The 15,365-nt window shown below is 47.5% G+C and overlaps 1 long non-coding RNA gene across 1 annotated transcript in view; it reads right to left on the bottom strand.

Moving 5' to 3' along the window:
- Positions 1–2,757: 2,757 nt before the first annotated feature.
- Positions 2,758–15,365, bottom strand: part of LOC138283225 (uncharacterized) — a 114,922-nt gene continuing 102,314 nt past the window's right edge. Inside the window, exon 3 of the long non-coding RNA XR_011201138.1 lies at positions 2,758–2,955. This is a non-coding gene — a long non-coding RNA (uncharacterized lncRNA). The remainder of the gene's footprint in view (positions 2,956–15,365) is intronic.

Genomic DNA, 15,365 nt, shown 5'->3' with positions numbered 1-15,365 from the left:
TTTAAACAATAGTTGTGACTGCAACAACACAGGCTGGTTGCAAGGTACATGAGAAAAGGTGACCCTTCCCTTATTTTATCTTATGGGTGTCCAGACAGAGGGCAAGAGAACACAATTTGCATTCAGCTTTCAATTAACCTTTATTCCACCTTGAACAATACTGCCTTTCATTTGTTAAGTTAGACAGCTTTAATATTTTCGACTGCACCTCAACCACAAACTATGTTTTATTCACGACTTTGTTGTGCCAAAAATTAACTTCACAGACACTTTTGCTGTGCTTTGAAAAAATAGATTTAATTCTTAGCGCAAGCACACACGTCATCACATTTGGGGAACTGCTTACCTGTTTATACACACACTCTGTTACATTCTGTTTCCTTTGAGATAAGAAAATGTGCTTCTCACCTCTCTTCATTTGCATTGTTACAGGAGAAATGCAATGAATCTTTTTTACATGTACATGTTAATTAATTTGCATCATTGCCATCAACCTAAATTAAATATTTTATGAACTTAAAATGAAACAGTCCTCTCCACTAAACCTGATACATATTTACTATCACACTACCCATTATCCACCTTCTTATTACCTGGCATCCCATTCTATTATCAATATTAAGCACACCAAGCCCGCGAAAATTGCAGTGTTCACTATATCACTATAACTTTTTAAGACAGCTGTTGTTCATGTTATTACTTCCCTCCTATTTCACATTTTAATTCAAAGTTCATTCTATCCCTCACACATTAACAAATAGAAAAAGAATAACGGCTTTTTCACAGCCATTTAGAATAAAACTTTAAACATACTCTACAACCACAGTGCTGTACAACACAACTAAAATAAACTACACAAACTGCTCTTGCAGAGGCAAGACCTATTGGGTTTGCCAATGCTTGTTTAATTTGATAGCTCCTATGACCATTAATAATAGTTTGTGAGAACTGCAGAGAGAGACTTTTTCAAATGTTTGAAAAACATTAAGTATGGCATAGGTAGGGAAGCTTTTTTCATAGTGCCGTTGACCAGCCCTACAGCCAAAAATGTGCAGGACAGGCCCAATGAGTGAAAACTCCGAATTTAATCATTAGAATCTTTTCAAAGACAGACAATTTGTGTCCATAGCAGAGAGGTTTGTTGGCAGTGCAGGCACCTGCCAACTATTTATGAATCGTAAATAGTACAGGATGGGCCCAGTGAGGGAAAATTCAAAATGTAATCATTAAAATCAGTTTAAAGACAATTTGTGTTCACAGCAGAGAGGCTTGTTAGCGATGCAAACACCTGCCAACTATTTATGATCCATAATTGCTCATTTTCTATCAGCACAAAAGAAGGCTAATATGCAACCTTAAGGTTTAGCAAATACATTTCCAGTCATACCAACAACTGATTTTAATTAAAACATTTTAAAAGTTGACCCTTTTGACGAATCTACAGCTGTCGTAATTGCCTGCAGCAAGATAAAATTTGGCCCCACCAAAGGAGCTTCAAATCTATCTATATTAATTTCTGTCACTACCAAATACCAACAGTAATCTCCTATGCCTCACTGGCAGTCACTCATTATCACCTTCACAGAGTAGCAGTCACATACTACCAGAATCATTTCACACCCCTTCACAGATGACCAGCTTTGCATGCTTTTTAAATTATCTTTTTCTTTCTATCTCATACTGGGGTTCAATTAAGCGTTTGTATATTTTTTAATAGAAAGGCTTAATGTGGACAGGGTTGGAGACATTCGTTTAGAGATCTTTGGCTAACCAATGTTATCTGGTGGTTGTTAGTATGGTTGTAAATGTAATTGCTAAGCCCTAAAGCAGCATTCTGCATGCCCCTATGTAATTTGCGAATGAGAAAGTTTGGAGGTTTTGCATCTTAAGTGGCACCTAACAGCCAAAGCTTCAAATGGTCTTTCATTCTTACTAATAGGAAATGAAAGATCATGTGACTTTGACATGACACCGTACTACATTGGGCAGCACTCTCATTCAAGATGGATGCCACGACTCCTTATAAAACAGGCTTTAACAAATCTGCAGGGCAATTTACTTTGAAACTAAAGGCATACTTGAAGTAAATCTACCAAATAGCTTTGAGAAAGTTGCATTAGAAGTCCTCTTAATCAAGTGCTGAGATTTTGGTTATCTGCCTGGTAATATCTAGATGATGCCTAGGAGGGAAAACAAATTCGGTCCTGCTGCAACATTTCTTTAAAAGTACAAGCATAACATTTGTGCCTTTTCAGTTGATAAACTTAGTCAAAAAATGGCTGAAGGAAGGCTTGTCCAACATACAAGTGGTCTCCCAAGGCATTTCATTCAGCATGCACACCCTAAGCAGTGTAGAATTATGACTGATGCACAAAGGTGCAGAAAGGCACCTTCTGGTAACCTAATAAAGTTAACAGTGTTCAGCTGCTGAGCTTCTGGTTTGGAGTGGGTGTGGACATATTATATTTTATGGGTCTCTTTGAGAAAAGCACATGTAGACAAGCCAGAAGAGACAACGGCATGAAATGACACACTGTTGACCATGATACACCAGTCTTTGTGCAAGTAGGCTAGCTGACGTTCGACTCACATTCAGAGAGTAAAGCAAACACCACCTAGTAAAAGTGTGCATGCCTTATCCTCACTTTGTATTGTAGTTCTACTCCAGCTTTGATACCTGAAAATGTTAATTCTATTAAGGTCACAAAGGTAGGTATTATGCTTTCCTCGTTCTTTACTTCACGAATATCAGGCAGATACAATCAACATTAAAAGAACTTCAAGCCTCATAGTCTTTAAACTACTGAAATCAACCAACAGGAAAACAGAATGTGCACCAATCAACAATCTCAATAACAACTTGGCAAAGCATGGTCCTTTTATTTTTTATTTGCTTCTTGAACAGATCAAACAGTCCTCGTTGCACACGTAATATATCTTGTTTTTGACCCCATCCTGCAGAAAACAAAAATAAATAACTCATTACCAAGGCTGCATTATCAACATATTTCAACAATAATAACATTTGGATAGAATAAAAAGGTGATACATTTAAAATGAATCCAAGTACTGAGGGTTAGATAATTCCACTGATTTTGTTTATGTTGTTAATGTTAATGTATGTAAGCGTGAGCCAGTGGGGTGCTAGGTGCTAGAGTGGTGAGTCTAGGGTGTGGAAGAGTGCATGGGTACTTGCAAGGGACATGAAACTTGTCATGAAGAGACTTTGCACCTTGACAGATGCGTCACCATGCAACATGTGGCCACAAAGTAAGTCAAATCCCCCATATAGGGGTCAAGTCATTTAAGGATTCACCAGGGAGCGAGGCAGAAAAATGAATCAGAAAACTGCTTGCTAAGTGACCAAACCAAGGTATATGGAGTACCCATAGATACATTATATGTTTTTTTACAAAAAGAAAATCAATAGCATGACCTTTGGCATGTGACAGGCAGTACAGCATTCGCTTACAGGCTATTGGTGTTAGGTTGTCTGAGAGCACTGGAGATAATTGGGGTGGGGAACCAGCCTCCCCTTGCATTAGGGTTGAATGACACTCCAAATTTGTTAGAAAATTCAGTAACCATGGTGTATTACCACAGTGATGCTCATGAAACATTTGTACGCAAACAAGTGATGTCAGTGTGGCCATACACTTTCACAAATCTGTGCATTTCTTTTTCTGATGATAATATGTAGCCAGATGTCTCTGTCCAGCAGTCTAACTGCAGAAGATTCAGCTATTATGTGTTGCATCTGGGAAGATGGCGTGCACTTGAATGGTATGTATCACAGATTCACTATTCCCTTGAACATTGCTTAATTGCCAGGGTGGTGATTGTGGCACAGATGGTGGTTCTGTCATGGGTAGACTATCGCATGGTGACTTGCTGATGTGCATGGTTTTTGATGCATTACAGCAATGCATTTGGCACTGGCTAGGCTAGGAAATGCTTGCCATAAATACTCTGACTGAAGGAGCCAGTAGGCAAAAAAAGCACATAAGGTATAATATCAAAAGGGCAGAGACGGCATGGGAAGAGAAGATTTGGAATTTGAGCTCACCCTCCCAATCTGTTAATAGTACTCAGATCTCATGTGAAGAAAAGTGAAAACTCCACAACACCACTTCGTCTTCTGGTATTTTGCTTTGTTGGAGTGGCATGGTTGAGTGCGGGGGTTGTCAGTCTGTACTTGCCTTGTACTAATGTTCTCATTGCATTTTTCTTTTTAAAAACTGTGCTCCAAGAGTGACATAGGTTTGGCCGGTAGGTAAATGCGTGTAAAGCTTCCCAAATGGACTTCCTCCAGGATCATGATGAGTGAGGCTTTAAGAGTATGTTCCACTAAAACATTTGGTTGAAAGGGTATAACGGATACACTATTCCCTTCACTATGCCTAAGAAAAACCTCTGAAAGGTCAATGGTAAGTTTGCAGAGGGACAGTAGAGATGAAAGAGCGCAAATCTCACCTTCTATCCAAGTCACTTACTCCCTACTGAGTCTTCTCTCTCCTGAGCCAAAGACACATCAAAGCACCAAAATGCAATGTTATAAAGTAAATTATATCCCAATGATGATAGTATGGCTGGATGTTTGTGCTCTCATACACCCTGACGTGGGAGGTGTTGTGCGTCACTCCAGCGTCATTAATACTGTTTCAGTGCAACAGTGCCCCTTTCCCTGTGTACCTACATTTTAATAGGGTTCTGCTTGTTTTTCTGAGCTCTAAGTTTTATGCTTATCTTCTTTATGTTTGCTATCTTCCTTGTAAAGTGATCAATTTCCTTGTTGATAACTAATAAACAATGTTTATTGGAAAAAGAGTATTTCTACCCCGGAGCTGCCTGCAGGTCTCTCCACCCAACTGCAGATCCAGCCTCCTATGTGCCTGAAAAACAGCTTTGGGCTTGGGTGGGGATAGTCTTAAACAGATACGTGATTTTATTACAAGACTGGAGGCTCATATTATGCAGTCTCTTTCCTCACTTTTTATTTCTCTCAGCACTTAAACAGTACAATACCCACAATCCTGCAGGTCCTAGCATGAAGTGACACATAAATCAATCAATCATACACTAAATAGCATCGATAACTCTTGTCGTGCTGCTAACATAAAGTTTCTGGTGCATGGTGCTGTGGGACATTTTCGAGAAAAGAGTATTGGGATCTGGAGGCCTCCAGACGGCCCACACTCCCCCCACCAGAAATACACAGACCGACAAACTTAACTCGTTGGAAGTGGTTTTTATTATTAAAACATTTCAAAACATCTTATAAATTTTAAAACAAAATTAGTTATAACAAGTGTAGAAAGTTATTCATTCCACAAACATTTTATATTTATATGTCATGAGAGTTTAGTGACCATAAATCAAATCTGACAGGATCCCTTCCTGTCCTGAACCACCATTGGACCACACAGGTGACCCATGTCTCACCTGTATCCATAGGAGGGGCGGTTACCCTGACTACACCGTACCTTGTCCTCATGTTTCGGGTTCCGCCCCCCCTCCAAACACCAATCAGACTCGGGGTGTAACGGGGCGGCCAAGAGCTTGGAGCCCCATGTTCCCCCCAGCGATCTGAGCTCTCTTACCCCCTGATCTGGTGTGTACATCCGCTGGTTGGATCAGAACTTCAGGATCCTATCCCAGGTGTCCTCCCGGGGGCCCAACCTTGGGGACCCCCTCTGTTGTTCCTAGTCACATTTATATCTCAATTTCCGCCATGAGGGCGACCAGGGCCCAAAAGGTCCTTCGCCCTCCCCACCCAAGAAAAGGCTGCGAGCAGAAACCCCACATGTCACGGATAAATTGATCGGTCCCCTCACCGGATAAATGCACCTGGACCTTGTGAAACATGTGGGAGCCCTTCAATGGTTTGTGGGGGGTGTTCCATAAGGGCCCAGGGCCTGGGCAAAGCTTTGCCATCTCGGCGTTAAGCCTGCCTACTGAACCATTGATAGACCTTGATCTGATACGTGTGCCCCATTTTTGACGCTGCACCATGTGTGACCAAGCAATTGCTGCATTTGGAAATTGTTTTGCCAATTTAGTGATTTCTAAGAATACTGTCTCCCTCAGTGCCTCACGGCCCAATCACACCAAGTCGTTGCCTCCTGGTGAATAATGATTAGATCCGGGGACTGCAGCCCCCCACATCCTTTCGCCATATTGACCAAATGCTGTAGTTGAGTGATGCCTGCTCCAACAATTCCATACCAGCGGAACTCCACACCTTGCACGATCGCCGGATTCAACCCACGGAGCTGTTGCACCCGGTACGCCGCCCGTCGAACAAATGAAAGACCCAAAACACAAACTACATGTTTAGACATTTGACTGAAAAGAAAAGAAAAGAGCGTGAGAGATCACATACAAGCACCAGCGGTGCCATTATACCAATTCTGGCCTGATGTACCGCTCGTAACACTCCGACAAGTGAAGCATAAGCAAAGCGAAAATAGCTTCTGTTTTGCAGCGCAGTTCAAATCTAAAGCCAATAGCAGACGGGGGACCAAGCCGCTCGTTTTCATTTCCCCTAAGAATCTACCGGCGTTTTCCACTAAAGCAGCTGCTCCTCTATGAAATTACAAACAAGTAACCAGTTGCCACCCTGCCTGAAGGGAACCAGTACCGAACCAGACACCCTTCACCATCGTGAAAGAAAAACCCTGCTGAGGAAGTGCCCAATTCTCAAACGGGAAAGAAGGTGGCTACATTTCCGAATTCAACGTACACCACAAACAGGGTGTCTTGCTTGCTGCCACACCACAGAATTGAAAGTGTCATCTACACAGGACAGCCTCTGCCCGAACATTTTTCTTTCCATTAGGTCAAATGAGCCGCTGCTCGCCTTGGCCTCAGCAGAATGTAGCACAAGCATCAGAGCTTATGGCTGTCATGGAACAGTCTGTTGCAACAGGCCTCCTAGTGAGCAGCAGCCTGGGGATTCCACAAACCGGACAAGAGAGAGCTGGCCCGCCCGCCAGGGAGAGAAAGAACGAGAGACATCCTGCGCTTGTCTCTGCAAGGGTTTGACGTGCCACCACGCCAGTCTTGCATTGGGCAGGTAAGGGGCCCCGTGATGGGAGTGTCAAGAATACAATGTGCTTTGGCACATGAGATATGAGTGCTGCCCTGGTGGCGCACTACAATGTACTTCAGCGAACAGAAACCAGATGAAGCTCCGCCCTTGACTGGAACGAAGAGATAAGCCCTTGAATTACATACCTAGTAACCTAAGGGCCAGCCACTGAAAAGGTATCACATTCGTATGAATATGCGGGGTCCACTATTCCGTTCACACAAAATCTGTGATGACTAGGCTCCTGGCGTGTAGCTTCTGATGCATGGGTAGTACACTGCAATTAAGTTAAGGATCCCATGACCTAAAGCTATAGTTTTCATACTCCCCTTGTCAGAAGAATTTATTCGTGGTGGTATGGTGACAGAAACAATTAGTCAATGGTTTAATTTACAGACAGAGAGATCATCCTGACTTTTCTTTCTGTAGCGCTTCATACCCTTTTGTAAGTGCTTGTGTGATTTATGGACTCACAGTAATTTGGTTACCGTAAAAATGGCAAGTATTTCACAAATCTTGAAAGGCGAACTTTCGTCAGACTGGAACTATCAAGCTACCAAATGATTAGGTTTTACACTAGCCATAAGGGGTGCCACAGGTGGACAGGCGCAGGAGCCCCGTGTCCCCCTTAATTCAAACAGCTGAGGCAGTGAATTCAATCGTATTTAAGCTTCTTACACAGCAAAATTGGTACTCATTTCCCCAGCCCTGAATGAGCGAACTTTTGTCAGACTGAAACTCTAATTTTGTGCTACCAAATGATTAGGTTTCCCACTAGCCATAGGGGTGCAACGGGGTGGACAGGGGCGGGAGCCTCATGCCCACCTTAATTCAAACAGCTGAGGCAGTGAATTTGTTTGTATTTAAGCTTCTTACACAGCGATGCATCCAACCGGTCATGGAAGCTGTTTCCAAGAGCAACCGTGACTGGTTACCTATGATGTAAATACTGCAGCACAGCAAGGTGACAGGGAGCCTTCCTACATTACTTCCTGCCAGACTTTTCTTAAGTGCCTCCCGGTCACAATGCACCATTGTTGGTTAAATTATCCCCGCTGACAGCATACACCTTCGATTAAGTACATGCATAGAATTCCTCTTTCTCCCGCACAGACTTTAAAAGCTTGAGACACTGTCCCTAGCATAGTAGCACGAGGTTCATCCAAGCGTTGCGCAGTGAACCATGGTACATTGGCACCCTAAGAACACTTATAAGTAATGTGCCCCTAAAATAACACCGAATATTGTTCTTGTGCCAAGTGTGTATTGGAAGTTAGCAGTGCCTTTGCTAAACCTGGCTGCTGAAACCTGACCATGCAACAAGCTTAGAAGCAGGCTCCAGGTTTCCTCGTGTTGTCGCCAGAACTTGATTATTTCTAAATAACACCATTTTAACAGTGGCCAAGAGGCCCAGTTTGCTTCCGAACACTGTGCTCCTACCTATATTGTGCATGTTCAATACCGATACCTATAAAATTGCCAACTTATACAGACCCAGCACAGGCGTAGCAACCTGCAAGACAGAGCCAAACCTCTGCTGCCGGCGCCCCTCTCACGTGCACATCGCGCCTACCAAGGAAGCCGCCTCGCATCTTCCCAAAATTAAAGCCCGGAGCGCTTATGGTACAGGGGAGATCCAAACCCCTGATCGTGGATAGCCTAAGACACCAAAAGAGGTAGAACAACCCTCTGCCTTACAGCTCCTTACGGAAAAGTGACGTGACATTCTGCAGCTACACAGCCATGGTTTCCATAGTTTGGCAGAGGTGGGCACGTTGAGCTGCACCTGTGTCACTCCTCAAACGATGGGTGGGGACTCACCAAGTTCAGGAACACTACCTTTCATAGAGTACTTGCCACTACAGCTTCCAGTTTTACTCAGAATTACGTGGCGAGCCTTAGGATTACCCTACGACTGGATCCTAGTATTATGACCTAAACTTCAAGGGTGAAAATTCACCCCAGTTTTGTAGGGAAAACGTATTGAGTAGTGTGGCCGCCAATACACCGACATGCACCACCCACACTATTACAAGGTACCAATCCGCCAGCTTTTACGGGGCGGTACCAATGCCATCAAAAGCACGGCAGAAACTGTACACAGAAGGGAAACCACTCACCTCTCGACAATCAACGAAGAACCAGGACGCCATGGAGCCCGAGTTACAGGTCCTGCCCATGTTGGTGTATCTATTAATACACAACTAAGTGGAAAGGCGGCGGCGACGATGGTGAGTACTGCACCTAGCACACAGGGGAAAGGGAGGAGGGAAAAGAGAGTGACACACACGCAAAATGCAACATCCACACCCCCCACCCACAACAACACACACATATCCAAAAACATCACAGATACACCCCGTCACCCCCTGGAAGAACGCAAGGACAAACCGAAATGAGTTGAACTAGTGTAATATTCGAACATTCAGATATAGCAAGAGATATTCAAAAAACCAGTATATACAACTATTTACAGCAAGTACACAAGTCTGTACACTGTCCCCTCAAATGTCCGTGGGCCAGTGGTCCCAAAAAGCATTGGCGAAGCCCACACATGACACCTGCCTCAAAACGGAGAGAACACTGCAGGGGCATCAGGTCAAAAGAAATTACAGGCACCTCAGGGAGAAAGGGGGGGGGCACCTCAGCCGGATGATGGTATGACGCCACTGCTCCTCGAGGGGGCTCCATGCCCACTGCTTGGTCCTGGGGAGTGCAAAGCCACAGTACCTCAAGTGGGTGGTTTGCCCACTGCTTGGTCCTGGGGAGTGCAAGGCCACAGTCTCTCAAGTCTCTCAAGTGGGTTCAGTACCCACTGCTTGGTCCTGGGGAGTGCAAAGCCACAGTCTCTCAAGTCTCTCAAGTGGGTTCACTGCCCATTGATTGGTCCTGGGGAATGCAAAGCCACAGTCTCTCAAGTCTCTCAAGTGGGTTCACTGCCCACTGCTTGGTCCTGGGGAGTGCAAAGCCACAGTCTCTCAAGTCTCTCAAGTGGGTTCACTGCCCACTGCTTGGTCCTGGGGAGTGCAAAGCCAGAGTCTCTCAAGTCTCTCAAGTGGGTGGGTTGGCCACTGCCTGGTCCTGGGGAGTGCAAAGCCACAGTCTCACTAATGGATGCCTTCTCCACTGGTTCTGGAGGGGGCTTTGTGCCCAGTGTGCTTCATCCTGCCAATGACTATGTTAGTGGATGCTTTTCTCCACTGGTTCTGGAGGGGGCTTTGTGCCCAGAGTGCTTCATCCTGCCAAGGACTGTGTTAGTGGATGCTTGTCTCCACTGATTCTGGAGGGGGCTTTGTGCCCAGAGTGCTTCATCCTGCCAAAGACTGTGTTAGTGGATGCTAGTCTCCACTGGTTCTGGAGGGGGCCTTGTGCCCAGGGATGCTGTACCTGGGTGTGGCAGTTGACTTCATATCACCTGGGTGTCTTTGCCACGCGATGTACCTGGAACAGGTAGCATGATACTCCATGGAGGCAGAACCACACTCCATCCTGCGGCAACATAGGCTGCCAATTGCTGGTTCGTGTCAGTGCTGGAGTTGGTGTCTCAAGTGATGTGTCCAGGGTCCAGGATGTCACTTGCAGACTCTGACTGCTGCACACTGGGGATGCTGCTGACGTCCGACAGAGTGGTATCGGCTGTGCACGTGGCGGTGCTGATAGTGATGCAGGCGGAGGTGGCTGCGGCAGAGATGCTGCCAGTGCTGGCCGTGGTGCAAGTGACTGTTGTGATGGATGGAGACACCATACCGTCTACGGCAGCCTCGGATGGCTGATCCATGGGGAGGATGCTACCGACTGACGTTGTGGCAGCGGCGGTGCAGGTAGCGGTGCAGGTAGCGGTGCAGGTGGCGGTGCAGGTGGCGGTTGGAGCGGAGGTGGTGACTGTGGTGCATGTGGCTGCCATCCCTGAAGATTTGGTGGTCACCAGCCCCTCACCAGGTGACATCGTGCCCAGAGTTAATGTGCCCTTTGGCTTGTGGCCCTTCCCCATCTTGACAGTCGCTGCAGGGACCTTGGCACTGTCCATTCGGTGTTTGTGCGAGGCCTTGCTGGGTGGCTGGTGTGACTGTCCCCTGCTGGAAGCCGGCCCCTTTTTGACTTTTGCAAGTGGTGGAATAGAGTGGTCCTTCTTTTCCTTCGGTGACACACTGGCAGCTCTGACGGGTGCCCCCTTAGACTGTACTGGAGTAGCACGGACCACAGCAGATGCAGATGTGGTGGCTGAGGTGCTGGGCTGGGATCTAGACATCCTAGCCCTTGGGGAAGGATGGAGGAGGGGGGAGGTGTAGGGAAGAGGTCAAAATTAGCTAGGAATTTTGTTTTGACACACTGGGACGGGAAGATGGAGGGGGTTTGGGAGTGGCGCAAGAGGTAGTGGTTGTAGGAGGTGTACATCTGCTGAGTCTGGGTGAAGGTGCATGGGTTGGAGGCTGTTGTGAGGTGGATGGCTGTTGAGTGGGTGTGTGCCTGCATTTGTGTACTTTGGGAGGAAAGCTTACAGACACACTGGGAGAGGACACAGGGGACGTGTGAATGGTAGTGGGGGTGGTGATTGCACGTGAGCGGTTTGTAGTGATGGGCGTGCTGGTGATGGAGGTAGTGGCTGAGGATGTAGTGCATGCAGGTGTGAGTGGAGAGGCGACTGGGAGGGAGGTGGAGGACGTGGAGGAGGGGGACACAGTGGAGGCAGTGGATGTTGGTGTGTCTGCATGGGTATGGTGCTTGTGTGAGTGCCTGTGGGATGTGTGGTGCTTATGTTTGCCTGAGCCACTTTTGTGTGTTGATGTCTGTGCATGCTGGTCTGATGGTGTGCTTGGGATAGGCTGAGGTAGAGGGGATTGGGTCTGGGTAGTGGAAGTTGGAGGGGGGAGGCTGGACACAGGGACAATGGCTGCCATCAGTGCTGAGGCCAGAGCCTGAAATGCTCTCTGTTGGGCCGCCACGCCAGAATGAATGCCCTCCAGGTATGCATTTGTTTGCTGCAAATGCCTCTCGACACCCTGGATGGCATTCAGAATGGTTGACTGCCCAACAGTCAGGGATCTCAGGAGGTCAATAGCCTCCTCACTGAGGGCCGCAGGGCTAACTGGGGCAGGGCCTGAGGTGCCTGGGGCAAAGGAGATGCCCCCCCCTCCTGGGTGAGCGGGCACGGGAAACACTCTGAGGGGCTGCTGGGAGGGCAGTGCTGGTAGGGGGTGTTGCGGCTGTACCTGTTGTTGCGGTGGGCACAGAGGTGCCTGCCACTGTAAGGGAGCTCCCATCAGAGGAGGAGTCGCTGTCGCCCGCTGCTGTCCCTGTCATGGAGCTCCCCTCGCCCTCCGTCCCACTGGTGCCTTCAGACTCCGTAGGTTCACCCTCCAGGGCCATGTGGGATGCAGCTCCCTCCGTCGCTGGTGCCTCTGCTCCTCCACCAGATGATGCTAATGCACACAAGGCACAAGAACAGGGTGACAAAACAAAAAGGGGAGGAAAGACAGAGGAGACACATGTCAATGCCAGCAACACCACTACCGTTGGCAGACACAACACACAGGGAGCAGCCCTATGCACTAGGCCATGCACTAGCAGTTAGTAGGAAAATCACCTGCCATGGGGTACTATGCCTAACACCATTTGCTGCACACCTGGAACCCACAGGAGCCTGTCTAGTTGTAGATGCCCACTAACACTATTGGGGTTGGAGTGCCTCAGAGCCTGTCTAACAAGGGACCTACCCTACCAAGTTCGCCTTGGCCTAGGGTAACCCACAGCCCACACCCCCCACCCAGACACTATGTAAAGCACGCAGAGTCAGCTGAATGACACTGTACTCACCCCCTTGTGGCTGCTGTGATGCCCTCAAGCGCCCATCCAACTCCGGATATGCCACCGCCAGGATCCGAAACTTCAGGGGGGTCATGGTGCGACGGGCACCCCTTCCACGTTGGGAGGCCAACCCCAGCTGGGCCTCCGCTGTCTTCTTGCTCTAGCGGTGCAGGTCCTCTCATCTCTTGCGGCAGTGGGTGCTCCGTCTATGATAGACCCCCAAGGTCCGCACTACCTTGGCGATGGCACGCCAAATACCCTTCTTCTGGTGGGCGCTGACCTAGAGGAAAGGTACAGGATGAAAGGAAATTACTCTCCCGTCTGGCCCGTCATACTCATTGCCCACCAGTTCCCACCCGTGCCCTGACGCACATACACTCACCATCCTCACATGCAGGCCTCGGACCCACCGGCACATGTATCTTCCATCCACACCACTCCAAACAGGCATTGTCCACGCATCATGCTCACAGTGTACTCACCTGTTTGTCTGGAGGACCGTAGAGTAGCATGTACTGGGGGAGGACCCCATTGACCAGTTTGTCCAACTCCTCCGCGGTGAAGGCAGGGGCCCTTTCCCCAGTCACATGAGCCATTCTCGCTTCCAGACTGAGGTCACAGCAGCACTTGCAGTGTAGGCCCTCTGAAGGTCAGGTATCAAGTGAGTGAAGAGATAGAAAATGGTGGTCAAATCCACGGCGGTGCATATCGTCACCGCCGGAGTACATCGTCATTGGCTCCTGAAACCCATAGGGCCCAATGATAACCAATGCTAAATTGCCCGGCGGTCTTCGACCGCCTACCGCAACACTGCACAACGCCAGCACCGTTATCTAATTTCCCTGTGTCCCTCCTTACAGGTCAGGCAGCCACCATTTCAGGGGGGCACATGGCATGGCACCTAACTGCGTCACAGCACTATTCGACAGATATATGGACAAACAACGCCACACATGGATTTACTCACATTACTGAAAACACACTTGTGCAACCTATGTGTTACATGACCCTCTGCTCACCATTCTCCTCCATAGGGCACATCCGCTGGGGACAGATGATTAGATGGTGTCATCCTCCAGTGTACAGACCCCTGGTGGACCTGTCGACAATGGAAGACAGACACATCATTATCACCTACAGACTTGATCGTTCAACAATCCAAGAACTGTGTGCACAATTAGAGCCAGACCTGATGTCAGCTATCCGTCAGCCCACAGGAATCTCCCCTCTAGTGCAGGTCCTGTCAGTGCTCCATTTCCTGGCAAGCGGCCCCTTTCAAACTACAGTGGCCATGGCATCAGGGATGTCTCAGACAATGTTTTCTAACGTGTTGACCAGAGTGTTGTCAGCCCTGCTGAAACACATGCGCAGCTACATCGTTTTCCCCCAGGTAGAGGATTTGCCCACAGTGAAGGCTGACTTTTATGCCCTGAGACATATCCCCAACATCATTGGTGCCCTTGATGGTACAGAAATCGAAAAAGCTACCATTCTATGAATGTGCAAATGGTGTGTTTGGCAGACCAGTACATCTCTCATGTGAATGCCAAATATCCTGGCTCTGTGCATGATGCTTACATTTTGAGGAATAGAAGTATCCCTTATGTGATGGGCCAACTCCAGAGGCACCGGGTGTGGCTAATAGGTGAGCCCAAGGTCCCCACACAATATGAATAGGTGTCTGGGTATGGGGTAGTCCCTAAGGGTTAGCGTGTGTCTAACAGATATCCCTCGACATTTGCACGTGACTCTGGTTACCCCAACCTCTCATGGCTCCTGACCCCAGTGAGGAATGCCAGGACAAGGGCAGAGGAACGCTACAATAAGGCACATGGGCGAACTAGGCGTATTATTGAAAAGACGTTCGGCCTCCTGAAGGCCAAATTCCGGTGCCTCCATCTAACAGGTGGCTCCCTATACTACTCACCGAAGAAGGTATGCCAGATAATCGTGGCATGCTGCATGTTGCACAACCTGGCATTGCGATGCCAAGTGCCTTTTCTGCAGGAGGATGGGCATGATAAGGGTCTTGTGACAGCTGTGGAGCCTGTGGACAGTGAGGAAGAGGAGGCAGAGGAAGAAGATATTGACAACCGAAATAACATCATCATGCAGTACTTCCAGTGACACACAGGTAAGTGACTGGAAATATCATCATCATGCAGTACTTCCAGTGACACATAGGTAAGTGACTGGCACTGTTTCTCTCATATCTGACTACTATAGGACATTGTATAAGTCAGCCTCTTAACATCTGTCTATGGACACTGACAGGTCACTTTGGCTTTCCATTTCACAGATCTGGGTACCTCATTCTGCCTTCTGCAATATTTACTGCTGCCCAACAACTGTCATACAGTGGTATGAGCAAATGAACATTTACATTGATATTAGTGGATGATGTTGTAATTATACATTTGTGAAAGAACAGACTGACTCCAGATTGGTTTGTGATTCAAGGGTGTTTATT

Source organism: Pleurodeles waltl, chromosome 3_1, assembly GCF_031143425.1.
Source record: "Pleurodeles waltl isolate 20211129_DDA chromosome 3_1, aPleWal1.hap1.20221129, whole genome shotgun sequence".
NCBI lineage: Eukaryota > Metazoa > Chordata > Amphibia > Caudata > Salamandridae > Pleurodeles > Pleurodeles waltl.
This window is presented reverse-complemented; position numbering and strand designations above follow the sequence as displayed.